At 49.0% G+C, this 15,264-nt stretch overlaps 1 protein-coding gene across 2 annotated transcripts in view; it reads left to right on the top strand.

Moving 5' to 3' along the window:
• The window catches only part of MSH3 (mutS homolog 3), a 1,953,894-nt gene that overhangs the window by 935,895 nt on the left and 1,002,735 nt on the right, over positions 1-15,264 (top strand). The window lies entirely within an intron of this gene.

Consider the following 15,264-nt stretch of genomic DNA (forward strand, 5'->3'; position numbering starts at 1 on the left):
TGCCAAGCCACGCCCCACGTTAGTAGGTATGTTGATATACTTACCCGCTAATCACTTTGAAAGTATCTAGGGCATAAGGACTGGTGTAGTTAAATATATTAATATTTAATAGGTTTAATTGCTGCAGAACCGTCCAGTACATTTTATTGAGCGGAACATCTACTACCATTGAGACATTATATCGCTGCAGGTCAGTGACAGTATGGAATTTCTATGCTAATTTGTTACAGTTTTAAAGTGAATGTAAGAGTACCCAGGAGTAATATGATAACTTTTAAGTATGTCATATGGCAGATTGAGCATGGAGTAGAACCATAGGGATATACATCGTGAAAATTAATGGTTAGATCATCTTATCATTACCGATTGAGTACACTATAACGTTATAATTTTCATTATAACTATGTTAGAATTTTTATTACAGTATTCCAGGTGATGATTATCTGACACATGGAAAAGTGTACATGGTAGTTAAATTGTAGTACACAATAATAGTATCTCGTACGTCGGTGATATGTTATTTACAAGACTGATTCCCCTTTGGGATTTTAACATGGTTGTTTATTAAGTACGTCATAGAGAATTATACCCCTTGTGTTTATCTACCAGGTAAAATGCATATAGTATAGATGGTTACTTGATTTATTTGTTTTGTAGGTTTGTGCCCCTGAAGAAGGGAACGTCGGTTCCCGAAATGCATTGGGCGGCGCTTCTCCAAAATCAGATTTGTTGTACATAAATGAGATAACATGTGATGTACAGTATGTTATGGACTATACATAGGATTAATGCCAATGCCTTCAGTATCATGTCATGAGGTTTAATGTATAGTGATACTTGTATAGATCTGTCAATTACAAAATTAATAATTGTGTTAATGAACATAAAAGAATTTTGATACTTAATTAGTGAGATGTTTTTGCTATCACTAAAAAAAGAATTTGAAAGCACATAAATTGTTTGTGTGTTACTTATTCAGATTCAAAAAGTATAGTTTACAGTGCACACTGCATGTAGGCCTCTGTCTACATTTTTGCTTAGTATTCACAGATTGTGCAGCCAACACAATGAGTAGTGATGCACCCTTTAGTTAAGTTAGGATTTAGAGATTATTATGACGAGTAGTTGAGTGCTCCTCCTTCCTCTTGTATGTGGAGGGCTTTGTAGGCATGTGTGAGCAGCTCAAAGGTTATTCTTCTTACGACAGGAAGCCGTGTGAGGTCACGGAGGAGTTAGGTGATGTGGGTGTGTAGTGGAATATCGAGGATATGTCTGGCTGCGGCGTTCTGGATGGTTTGGAGTTTGCAGAGAAGTTTTTTTTATTCTGCATAGAGGGCGTTGTCGTAGTCAAATCTGCTGGTGATAAGTGCGTGGGCGATGGTTTTCCTGGAGTTGGGGGGATCCGCTTGGACGTCTTGCGAAGTATGCAGAGGGTGTTGAAGCATATGGAGGATATGGCATTGATCTGGCGATTCATGGTGAGTGAGAGTCGAGTATGATGCTGAAGTTGTGTGCATGGTCCGTTGGAGTTGGTGGGTTTCAGAGGGTGGGGGGCTACCAGGTGTTGTCCCATGCGGAGGGGGTGAATGTGAGAAGCTGGCTTGGTATATGGTGTACACTTATGTAAGTGGGCACCAGAAGAGAAGAAGAGAAAGGCCAACGGAAGTATCCCATAAGACAGGAATGGGAGGTAATGTTGATGGATCTGGAGGGGTTAAACCTTATACTGTCACAAGGAAATAGGGTATGATGCATACACGGGGTATTGCACTAGAAAGACAGGATGTTATGACGCCCGGGGCAGCGCACAGGCCACCTGTATACTTATGCTATGGTCTACATGATTAAGATATGAATCAGGAGGCACTATATCACAGATATTTCACTATGACAAGGAGACGAGGGAGGGACTGGGCGGGACTGTTGGGGAGGGAGGGAGGGGAAAGGGTTGTTTTATTCTTGTTATGTATGAAGGAGCAGAATGCCAATTGCAGGCTCTACCTATGGGGGAGCTGGAAGGATATGTCACTATTGGGCACAAATATGAGAATGTTGGACTGCAGCCGTAGTATTATATAGCTCTAGACTGTCTCTCCTGTTGCAGGATTGATTATAGGCAATGTGATGACTGGTAAGGTGTATTGTTTCCTTTAGTTATTGGTTGGGGAGAAAAGAAGAAAGGGGACTGATGAACATTACATGTACTGATTTGTAAACACTGATACATTGCTTTAATCAGTCTTGAATAAAGAGTTAAAAAAAAAATGTAAGTGGGCACCTTGCACCAATCCAGACAACCCTTATGGAGATTTTAGTGGTCTTAGACAACCTTAGAAAGCTCTCTAAGTGGTAGCTGCGGAGAGCAGCCTTCAGGCTTAGTCCAGAAGGAGTGTAAAGCAGCTTGTTTTACCAGAACACAATCTTATAGGTTTAGATTAAGTGGAAAAGAAACACACAGTATTTATAAAAATATGTATTTATTATAAGACACTCACTAACACATACAGATATCTCCTAGCCAGCGATATACACAAAGCACACAATACTTTTCAATAGAAACAGGAAAGTAGCGCGAAATACACAGTGGTCACCAGGGGGAGATCAAACCATATACTAAAGTCTAATGCGAACCACAACTCAATTCAAGACTATACCCAGAAGACTTAGCAGTGCGGGGACCCAAGGAACCACCTGAGGTAAGTAACCAGGAGCCTCACGGAGGCCGTGTGCAGAGTGGGAACAATGCAAGTCAATGGGTAAGTCGTGTTTGCAATTTTAAAGAAGGACCCTTCCCAGTAGACCCTGAAGAAACCACATGGACGACAGAAGGTTGGAGAGCCACCCCACCCTGGATACCTTAGGAACCAGAATACCTGCACCAGGGAAGCCGGGTGCATAGGTGTGAAGTGGCGTCGGAAACTGCAGTCAAACCCAGTGGAGGACTTCAGGAAGATGCTGCTGCTGGGGAAGGTTAAAGTGTCCGGTGGAATACAAAGGCGTATTCAAGATGTGAAGAACCTGCAAGCAGAGGAAACCGAGTCTATGCCACTCAGGGGTGACCAGGAGGCACGGAATACTAATGCCCATCGAGGTCGAGTGTTGTAGGAGAAGGCAAAAATACAGGAGTAGACCAGTTAACCAAGGTGAGAGTGGGTGAATAGTGTAGCAATGCAGCAATGTCTCAACTGGGAATCATTTAATAAGGGCAGTTCAATTAGTAGTATACATCAAAAGGACCGGGAGAACAAGAAAGGGAGACCACAACGGGAAGGGTAAAGTGAATCAAATATTATTATAGGTAGTTATAACAGCCCGACATTACAATTACAATTAAATGATGGTGACCATAACACACAAGTGAGCACTGGCCGTGCTGGTGACAAGTGACAGTGCAGTGACACAGGAGTGAAGAAATAACGGCGTGAACGGTGAGAATAAGTATCAAATGTGGTCAATAGTACAATACGTAAACGCGTGTACCCTCACCCAGAAATTCGGATTGATTCGGGCGGGGGAGGAGGCAATCCTCTCGGTCGGGATGTGACCTTGGTTCAGAGTCGTGCCTTTTGCTTAAATGGTGTAAATCCGTTCAGTAGTTTTTTAGATATTAAATGAATAAAATACATATATATCTGGGCGGAGCCTAACCGCACATCTCATCGTGAGATCTGATTGGCTGTCAGCACTTCATCCAAGACGTGTTGGCAGCCATCTTGGGACCAATATACATGATATCACCTCATTAAAAAGCATTGCAGTTAATTTTAGGTTTTAAGACTTTAGTTACATTATACATCATTTGTTGATGGTACCATACTCATTTTACGAATTGTAGTGTGTTCTAAGGTAATTTTACCATGTGAAAAAGCCATCTGCTGGGATATCATGAATCATGTTTGAGAGAAAACTATTTTCTCATACTTTTCCCACAGAGGTTTTGAAGGTGATCTATAAGCTAAACTGAGAGCATATTTTCTGTAAATTCACATTATCTTTCTCAGTCATGTGAGAATGAAGTCTGACATTCTCAGTAAAACATGAACATCCAACAAGGGCAGAGACTGTCAGTTGATTCCTTTGTGTTCTACTGCAGCTTCCTAGAGTGTTCTCAAGAACAACCAGAGCGCTAACAGTCCTACTTATGACAAACGTATGGCACACTTGAAGCCATCTTGATTGGAATAAACTGATAACTTTGAAAACATTTAATTTATAAAGGAACACAATGAGGGGGTTCATTTTGCCATAGAAAGTATGATTAGTGCTGCAGAAAGAAAAATTAGGGCACATTTTGAGTGACTTCTCAAATCTTCTTCTATTTCATAAAAAAATTCTGACATGCAGACTGAAACATGCATTTTCAATACCAGCAGCAGACTTCCCTGGTGAGCAGTAGCTTTACTACAGTGATCTAATAAGCAACTAGAGTGCTAACATTCTGAATTTATGGCAAATGTGTGACACATCTGAATGCCTTCTTGATGGAATCGATGTAAAAAACTGAAAGTATTCCCTACTGAGGAGACTGTGGTAAATGATGAAATTAGGAAACTTCATAACAAATAAGTCTCCCAAAATGGCCACCAGAGACAAAAGAGCCAAAATGTAGCACAAATATCACCCAGATGTAGCCCAAGTATAGCCCAATGACAGATGTCCCAGAGTGTTCTAAAGAACAACTAGAGCGCTAACAGTCTTACTTATGACAAAAGTATGGCACACCTGAAACCATCTTGATTGGCATAAAGTGGTAACACTTAAAACATTTAATTTGAAAAGGTACAAAATGAGGGGGTTCATTTTGCCATAGAAATTATGATTAGGGCTGCAGAAAGAAAAATTAGGGCACACTGGGATTTCTCAAATCCTCTTCTATTTCATTAAAGAATTCTGACATGCAGACTGAAACATGCACTTTGAATACCAGCAGCAGACTTCCCTGGTGAGCAGTAGCTTTACTACAGTGATCTAATGAGCAACTAGAGTGCTAACATTCAGAATTTATGGCAAATGAGTGACACATCTGAATGCCTTCTTGATGGAACCAAAGTAAACAAGCATTGAAAATGCAATAGGTCTCGCCCTCATTTAAGTTAAAGCAATTCTGTTTGTAATTAGGTGGCTTTTTAGCTTTGCTTTTATTAGTGTTTTTTAAACTTTCATGTACATAACATGCGTATGTATGCATATATGTATATGTATATGTATGCATGCATTTATATTTGTATTTATATAGATATGCTGATTCTATATATGTTTATACTGCCGGAGGCGGGGGAAAAGTGCACCTGGCTGGATACGTACCACATGGGATATGTTGAGACACCCTACATCAGTGTCTGATGATGCCCAGAGGGAGAAAGGTAAAGACTGCAACTCTGGTGGGAGGGGACCTGATAGATAGATATAGGAAGGTGCGGTGGGGGAAATTGTTAGGGATACACCTTGGGGACTACATGATATGGTCACATACAGAGCTTTCAGTAAATCCATGCCTAACAAGTTTTCACTGCAGCCTGTAGTAAGGACCAGGGGAGCGTCAACATGTGCAGGGCCAATATCGAGAGGAAGGGAATCAGAGACAGGGCTGGTCACAGGTGTTCCTGCAAAACCCACAGAGACATTCATATTGCTAGAAAGGGGTGCCTCCGGGACTGACAGACGTGCACTAGAAGACCTGGTGGCCCCAGTATCCAAAAGAAAATTCATATCGTTCCCCACAACTGACATTTGAACATACGGGCCCCTTTGATCCACTGGAATTTACACTCTGGTAATACCCCTTTCCTGGCTGTCCTATGCTTGGTAGGACCCTGTCTCATCAACTTCATCATAATCATCATTGTAATAAGTGCGTGTTGCTTCGTACCCATCAAACCTATTGACCGGGTGCTGCCGGATGGGAGCGTCATCCCTGGACCTGCATTCTTTATCCTGTGGTTGGGGCGGGCCATGGTCCCTAGTCGGCCTTCCCTCCCTGGGAGCGCGAGGCCGTGTCTTCCCTGATGGGATGTTTTCAGCTAACACAGGACACTCATCTATCCAATGGCCGTACCCCTTAAAATAAGCACATTGATCTGTTTGGAGGGATCCCGTACGTTGAGGGCTGGAGGGGGTAGACTGTCGAGCCCTCGGAGGGGGTTGGGGTTGAGGTCTGAAATTCCCGCTGGCATCAGGACCTCTGGGAGGGTAAGCCTGCTGCAGAAGTGCCTTAGTCTTAAGATCCCTAACCTTCTTACTGTCCTTGTCTCTATCTTCATTTTCCCTATTTTTGTGATATTGTGCCATAGCCAATATACCAGTCATAGTTTGGGCAGACCACGCACTTTCAACTTTCTTAAGCCTGGTGGAAATCTCAGGAAGGAAGTTGCTGACAAACTTATCGACAAACACTGGCCCAGAACCTGGGGTACGGGGATCCAAACCACTATGTACTTGTATTCGGTCTCAAAACGGGTGAAGAAGTCAGCCACATTCTCATCTTTTCGCTGCCTACAGGCGTTTATTTTATCCCAGTTAATGACAGTTTCCGGCAAAAGTGTTTTCATAAACGTCATTATTTTACCGGGCAAAGTCAGGATGGCAGTTTCTGGTTTAGTCCCTCCTACCCTTGCTTCTTCCCTAGCCTCTAGGTCAGCCCATTTACCTTCCAACACTACTTCATGGTCAGTATGTCGAAATTTGTCCCAAATTTCAGTGGGGACAACTGTACCAAAAAGTAAATCTATATCCTCAAGAACGAGAGTACCTTCATATATAATCTGACCTAATTCTCTGTAAAAGGCAGCCAGATTCTTCCGGGGAACTGGTAATTGTCCTTTTAACTGCATTACTTCTGACCTTTTCCAAGGAACATGAACCCAAAGCCTGTGCCAGTGTGCCTCAACAGCCCCATGGCCATTATTTTGGGCATCGATAAGTGCGTTAACAAAGACAGGGGCCACCTCTCTCATTGGCATAGCTGTCTCTAGAGGGGTGTTGGGAAAAGCGGTCGTATCACAGTAAGCCATTAAAGCAGACATAGTGCCAAACATCCCCTCTCCCTGAACATCGGCTCTTTTTATTTGCGACCTGAGGTCCATTAATCTGGTTGGAATCTGCATAAGCGCATTCTCAAATCTTTGCATGACCAGGGTACACATGTATTCAGCCCAGGTGGTCTGCTCCATAATCGTCCACTGGGAAAAGGTGGACCATATTTCTTTAAAGGTATAAGTATTCCCGTTATTTATCCAACATTCACACTGTTTCCTCAGTAGGTCATTTTCTCGAAGGGACGAAAAGCTGACTGCAGAGCGCAAGAGGCCAGTCGGGGGGAATTCAACCATTTATATAAATCCTGCTTAACTGTAGACCACGGGGAAGTAGGAAAAGGGCGTGTAGGGGTAAAGCCGCAGGGGTTGGGCAGATGAAGACTTGTTGTCATTCCCGTAGCGAGGACAGGGTTAGCGGGCGTGGTCGGTGTGATAGGAAAAATTGGGAGGGTTGGTGTGACAGGGAGAACAGTAAGAGGGGCAGTGGGGGCAGGAGTGGGCTGTGGCGGGGGGACATGCGGGGTGTGAGGTGTCAGGGCAGGGTGCATTGGGGCATATGCAGGAGGGTTTTCTAGCATGGTATCAAGCAAGGAATCACCTTCTTCTACCCCTTCCATGTGGCCCTTTCCTTTCTCCTCACGAGCTGGATAACATTCCTGTACCCGGGCCCCATGCTCCCTATCGGCTATTTCTACTGACTTTGTCATTTGATTTTGTAAATTTTCCCTGGCATGGCCGGCCATTGACATACGTTCCTGTTTCCTTTCTTGAGCCTTCTGCTTTCTAGCTCTCTGCTCTATCTCTTTCCTCCAAAATCGGACAGATTCAAACATAGACAGGCGCGTTTTTCTTTTCATAAATTGTTCCTCTAAGTTTGCGAGAACTTGGGAATTAAACGAGCCATAAAGTGGCCTCTGTGATTCTGCATTACTTTGTTTTGTATATTTTACCCAGAATGAGGAAAACATTATGGCAGAAGCGCCATGTTTAACATACATCGTATGGCCAGGGGTCCCCTCTGGAGGAAGCGAACAAGCCGCCTCCAGCTGGGAGTCCTGTGTACACATACAACAACATAATCTCTTGAACTTACTACTGACTGGCATGCTTAAAAACAAATAACAGACACCAACAGGTTTTTTAAATTCACCTCGCTTGCTTGGCTTTGGCAAAAGTCAATAATAGCTTGGCTTTTGCGAAAGTCAATAACAGAATCATACAGACTTGGTGGGTTATCAGTCCACCCTTACCTTACAGGGGTAGTTCTCTTCTGTAGACATAGGGCTGTGTCCTGCTCCAGAAATTATTTGCTAGGGGACTCCAGCGAGAACGCGGTCATGTGGCCCAGACCGGGTGGGGAAAAACAGCGGGCGAGTCATTCGGCTTACTGAATTGCAAGAATCCCTCGGGTAGGGTACCTCCGTCGGAGTCTCTTCGTGCACCTCCTCACATCCACCGGGCCTGACCTTCGTGCTCGTGGAGTCCCTGTTCAGCCGCCATTTGAAGATCCGGATTAACCCACTTACTGGGTCTCGGCGGCGGGGGTACCGCCCAAGCCTTCCATACCCTTCATACGTAGTAAAAGGAGACACAGAAGCCGTCGTCTGCAGGAGGAACCCAGATTTATTCAAATAGCCCGTGCTATGGAACAGAGTCCCAAGCTAGTCAGAGACGAGACAGAAGAGGCTGCTGCTTCACTCTGCAGCTTACAAGCCTTTTATACTTTTTCATCCCAGTCTTTTGGCTGTTAGTTCATTGTTTAATCAGGGCAGTGTTTGCAGTTGATAACCAGATCCAGACTATGGGGTCGATTAGGATGGCGGACGGAAACGTGTACCGTCCGCCGCGGAAGGTGGCAAGCTACTCCGGACCTGTCCGCGGAAAATCCGCAACAGCAATTAGGATAAAACATACAAAAAACGCCGACCGCGGCGTACGGAGCACTCCAATCCCCGTCCGCGGCGGTCGGAGTACACCTGAGTCCGCGGCAGGCGGACGGAACAGTAAAAACACCGACCGCCGCGTACGCACATGACCGCGAATACATCCACCACCCCCGCTATACCTGCGCAATGTCCGTGTCCGCAATTAGGATAACTCCGCAAGTACCCCGGTAGTCACCGCCATCCACGTCCGCAGCGGAACCAATGCACCGAGAATCCGTGCACCACAGCGGAACGACAACACAAACAACATCCCTACTGTCAAACCAATGCCATACATTGGCACGGAAGTTTATCACCAAACACACGAAAAAAAACGCCCACCCACCGAAAATATCCAAACCAATCACAACACACAATGATCCACCGCCAAGCACCACACAATCCACACCTGCCAACACTCCCACCTAGCACCTGACTGCCAATAACCATTCAGACACGGTCTAGACACACACCATAAAAGAACTCCCACCCACTCCACAACTCCTCTGCATCACAGCATAGCTGCTAGCAGGACACACCACTGAACTGAGCCCAAAGAGAAATAGCATTCACACAACCCACACCCAAACACACCCACCACACAAACACCCACCACACCATTCTTACACACCACACACCTGCACCACCCCATCCACGCAAACCCACACCCCGAGCACCACACACCATGGCACCAAAAAAAAAACCCAAATTCACTGACACCGAGTTGAAGGTTATGGTCGATGAGATCATCCGTGTGGAACCCCACTTATTCGGGGCCCTAGTGCAGCAGACCAGCATAGCCAGGAGAAACAGCATGTGGGACCGGATAGTCACCAGGGTGAATGCCTCCGGGAGCGTCCCGAGGACGAAGCAGGACATCCAGAGGCGGTGGCACGATCTAAAGACCCGAGTCAAAGCCATACGAGCCAAGAACTATCTCCGGGCTAATCATACAGGCGGTGGAACCCCTCCGGAGCCCTTACCCTACACCGAGTGGGAGGAGAAGGTGATGACCATCATCCACCCTGAGAGCCTTGATGGACTTCCTGAGGGAGAAGAGGCTGGTAAGTACAAACCAAGCACCACGAGCACTACTACATGGTGTGCCTCACACAACTGTGAAGACACATCTCCCAGAGCCCAACCCATGCATGCAGTCCACATACTCACCAACGTCGAAATCACTCCAACAGGCCCCCATGTCCATAGGGATGGCGGTGGCGGTGGGTGGTGGTGGGTGTGAGGGGATGGAACTACAACTCCCAACAGGCCCCCATGTCCATAGGGATGGCGGTGGCGGTGGGTGGTGGTGGGTGTGAGGGGATGGAACTACAACTCCCAACAGGCCCCCATGTCCATAGGGATGGCGGTGGCGGTGGTGGTGGGTGTGAGGGGATGGAACCACAACTCCCAACAGGCCCCCATGTCCATAGGGATGGCGGTGGCGGTGGTGGTGGGTGGTGGTGGGTGTGAGGGGATGGAACTACAACTCCCAACAGGCCCCCATGTCCATAGGGATGGCGGTGGCGGTGGTGGTGGGTGTGAGGGGATGGAACCACAACTCCCAACAGGCCCCCATGTCCATAGGGATGGCGGTGGCGGTGGTGGTGGGTGGTGGTGGGTGTGAGGGGATGGAACTACAACTCCCAACAGGCCCCCATGTCCATAGGGATGGCGGTGGCGGTGGTGGTGGGTGTGAGGGGATGGAACCACAACTCCCAACAGGCCCCCATGTCCATAGGGATGGCGGTGGTGGTGGGTGTGAGGGGATGTAACCACAACTCCCAACAGGCCCCCATGTCCATAGGGATGGCGGTGGTGGTGGGTGGGGTGAGTACCAGTGCAGACAGAATCGGCCAAAAAAGTGAAAACAACCTGTCAAGTCCACATTACTCATCATCACATTTTGGTTTTGCAGGTCATCCTCATCTGACAGCTGGAAGCAACACCCGCCCTCCAGACTCGCCAATCACAGACGTCTCAGGGGACGATTGGCCAGCCACCTCCGGGGCAGAGGATGATCCCGGCACAAGCAGCCAGCCAGGGCCATCTGGCTCCCAGGTCACCCCTGCACCAACAACTACGGCCTCTGCCATTGTGACAACACCGGCCACTGTGACCTGCACAGCCACCACCAGCACCACCTCCACCACCACCACCACTGCTACCACCACTCCTGCCACCCTGCCCAACCCAACGGCCAACGCCGTGCCAGCGCCATCCCAGCCACGCAGGGAGAGTGTGAGGCAAGGCAGAGATGCAAGGCCAGATCCGGCAGGCAGGAGCATACGTCAAAGAACACGGGAGGATACCAACACACCCAATCCAGTGCAACAGTCATTGGAGGCACTGGGCAGGGTGGAGGTGAGCTACCAACGTGGTCAGGCACAGGCAGACCGGGCCCACCAGGACTTTGTAGATAACACTGCAATGTTGGGGGCCATTGAGAGGCGGCTTGGCCAACTAGTGGACATCTTCACCAGGACAATCAGGCCACAAACACCGCCACCGCCACCGCCACCGCCACCGCCACCGCCACCTGCGGCGGATGTGGTACCCGATGCCCCTGCGCAACCAGCTGACACCGTACCGGCAGTAAGACGGAGGGGCCGACCGAGGCTGGAAGTGGGCGACAGCAGTGTGGAAGCACCTGCCACACGCTCCAAGAGGAACAGAAAATGACTGTCCCAGTACCTGCGCATGCCATTCACCCTGCCAACTATCCGGTCCCACCTGCCACAGGCCTGCTGTACTAGGCAGACACCACCCTATGTGGTGTCCGCACGGACATTTCATCTGCCATAACCTTCAACTCTCACTCCCCCACCCCTTCACTCATTTGTAAATATGCACCTACACCCATGCACATTTTGTAAATAAAAGCCACTTACTCACTCAATCATGTGTTGTCTCCATGTTTATTCACATGAATGCATCAGAAACAGATGTTACTAGGTACAGGTATCCAACTGGTACAGAATCATGGCGCTGCGGGAGTGACCTAGGGAAAATAGAAACCGCAAAGACACGTCAGGAAACAAGATCACACACATCAGAACACACTGCAGTGCAACATTTAACTACCCACACGCATCACAACAGTAATGGATGAGACGACACACATCATGGAGACGTGCATTGGCCACAATTTAGCACACACACACACATGCATGCATCACATAGCAGAACACAGAGATGAAGCACACCACTATGCCACAACACCAGCACACATTCACAGGGCATACCCAAGCAGCACAAGAGGAGCACACTCACAATCAAGGGAAGTAGCGATCAATGATCTGGCGCCTCTGGTCCACACCTTCCTCCTCACCACTATCCTCATCAGTTGACATGGCTGGGTCGGGAGGGCGAGGAACTTGCAGTTCATCAGGGTCCAAGAGCAGTTCAATGTTATAGCGCACAGCCAGGTTGTGAAGCATGCAGCACGCTATCACGATCTTGCATACTTTGCCTGGTGAGTAAGGCAGGGCCCCTCCAGTCTTATCCAGGCACCGAAACCTTGACTTGAGCAGGCCAAATGTCCGTTCTACCACTCGACGTGTCCTACCATGGGCATCATTGTATCTCATTTCTCCTGGTGTAGTGGGATTGCGTAAGGGACTGAGCAGCCAAGGCCTGTTTGGGTAAGCCGAGTCGCCTGTGTTGGTGGAAGAGAGAGAGAGAAACATCACAACCTGCATTGTGGGGCACACCATGCCACACAGATATCACTCCTGTCACCACAGCATACTCACCAACAAGCCACGCTTGTGCTGGACGAAGATTAGCCATCAGTTGGGGGACCATGCTGCTCCGCATGATGTGGGCGTCATGTGCAGAGCCAGGGAATCTTGCACACACATGTGAGATGATGTTGTCGGCCTGGCACACCACCTGCACGTTCAGGGAATGGAAGTGTTTCCGATTCCTATACACCTGCTCACGTGCCCGTGGTGCAATGATCGCGATATGCGTGCCATCAATGGAACCCACAACGTGTGGTATACGACCCAGGGCATAGAAGCCAGCTTTGACCGCTGGCAAGTCCGCCGCCTCAGGGAAATGTATATAGTCATGCTTGTACAGCATCATGGCTGTCAGTACATCCCGGAGTACCGTGCTGAACATGGCCTGTGACATTCCCCCGGCATCTCCAACTGTGTACTGGAATGTGCCTGTTGCGAAGAAATGGAGTGCCGCCATCACCTTTTGCGTGGGTGTCATGGAACCTGGATAGGTTCTTCGCGGCTGCAGATGAGGAGACAATAGGGTCACAAGTTGCAACAATCGACGGCGATCCAGCCTGAATTTCCGGATCACCTCCTCGTCCACCATATCCTCCAGCACAGTGTATGGGCGAAGGACATTTGGAGCCCTCCTGTGTGGGAGTAGATGGAATGGAAGTCAATTAACATACAACGCACGTGTGTGCACCTCAATCACATGTCAACGCCCTCTACCAACATGTAGTATCCAGTGTATGCTTGTCATATGTGTGACTCCTCTGATTGTCAGGACAACATGGACCGACGTAGCTACAATGTGCATCCACTAGCAACATGATGTTTAGCAACATGTGCAATGCACAGTGTCTCACCTCAACATCACTGCCAACCAGACATGTGACATGACCCACATGTGTAGGCCCAACATCACATGCACACATGCAAGTACATGCACACATACTAAATTAAACACCCCCCCACCCCCCCATATCATGATGCCCCAATGGCAACACCAGGAATGGTGGGCATACGGACATCACATGCATGGGGACACAATAGGCAACACACATGTACAGTACACAACAGAACCCCCACCATAGTCATCATCTGACACATACCACTCACTCACAACTGATTCACAGGTGCCCATTCATACGGGATCTACTGTGTACATGTGAGGTACGACTGAATTGTGTAGGGTACTACCCGATGTGGACATGCACACGTGATGGACACTTGTGGCTCACCGATGGCCATGGTATGGACACACATGGGATGGAGCATGACATGTGTAGCCACGCAATCACGCACACAACCGTGAGCAGGCAGCTGCAGACAATGGTACAAGGTGCATCATCGGCTAAGATGCTAACATTGATCACGCCATGGCGGTGCACTGCATCCGCTGTTTACGTCTGGGCATACGCGGGCCGCCTTCGACATTCACACTGTCTGCACGTGCACAGACCGTCACGCCCACACACCGGCAAGTGCATGTGTAAGGTTCCGGGACGGATGGTCGATTTGCAACAATGTTGTATCACTGGCGCCTCCATGGCGGTGCACGTACACAGCGGGGGAGGTGCAGGCCTATACACCCTGTAGATGTACTCAATGGACATGCCAGTTCATGACCCCCCTTACAGTCACCTTGCATCATCCACCGTACACCGGCCGGAGCGGCCGGCCCATGAACAACCGCCGTGCCAGGCCCTGCCCAGGACCGCCGTGCCGGCCATGGCAACAACCGCCATTGCACGGACCGCCAGGGAACGGCGGTAGTGGAAGGGCCGTGCAATGGCGGTTGTTGCCATGGCCGGCACGGCGGTCCTGGGCAGGGCCTGGCACGGCGGTAGTGGAAGGGCCGTGCAATGGCGGTTGTTGCCATGGCCGGCACGGCGGTCCTGGGCAGGGCCTGGCACGGCGGTAGTGGAAGGGCCGTGCAATGGCGGTTGTTGCCATGGCCGGCACGGCGGTCCTGGGCAGGGCCTGGCACGGCGGTAGTGGAAGGGCCGTGCAATGGCGGTTGTTGCCATGGCCGGCACGGCGGTCCTGGGCAGGGCCTGGCACGGCGGTTGTTCATGGGCCGGCCGCTCCGGCCGGTGTACGGTGGATGATGCAAGGTGACTGTAAGGGGGGTCATGAACTGGCATGTCCATTGAGTACATCTACAGGGTGTATAGGCCTGCACCTCCCCCGCTGTGTACGTGCACCGCCATGGAGGCGCCAGTGATACAACATTGTTGCAACTGAAGCTTCCTTCCGTGAGGCTTGCACGTGCGGTTGCCGATGTGTGCCCGTGACGGTCCCTGCACATGCAGCCAATGGGAAGAGGGACGCTGGCCGCATACGGCCAATCGCAAGTAGAGGAAGCTGTGCACCGCAACAACAGGGCCAGTCATTGGGCCATTTCACGATCACGCTTCCAGGGCTGACCAATTGCTGGCGACGTATGCCACTGACACGTGCTGAGGGCCCTATATATGTGTGTTGGCCAAAATGAAACTTTCTACCCTGGGGACCATTGCTGCCTGTGACCATCACCTCGACCTGCTGCTGCTGCTGAGCTGACCACCGACT

This window comes from Lissotriton helveticus, chromosome 2_1, assembly GCF_964261635.1.
Source record: "Lissotriton helveticus chromosome 2_1, aLisHel1.1, whole genome shotgun sequence".
Lineage (NCBI taxonomy): Eukaryota > Metazoa > Chordata > Amphibia > Caudata > Salamandridae > Lissotriton > Lissotriton helveticus.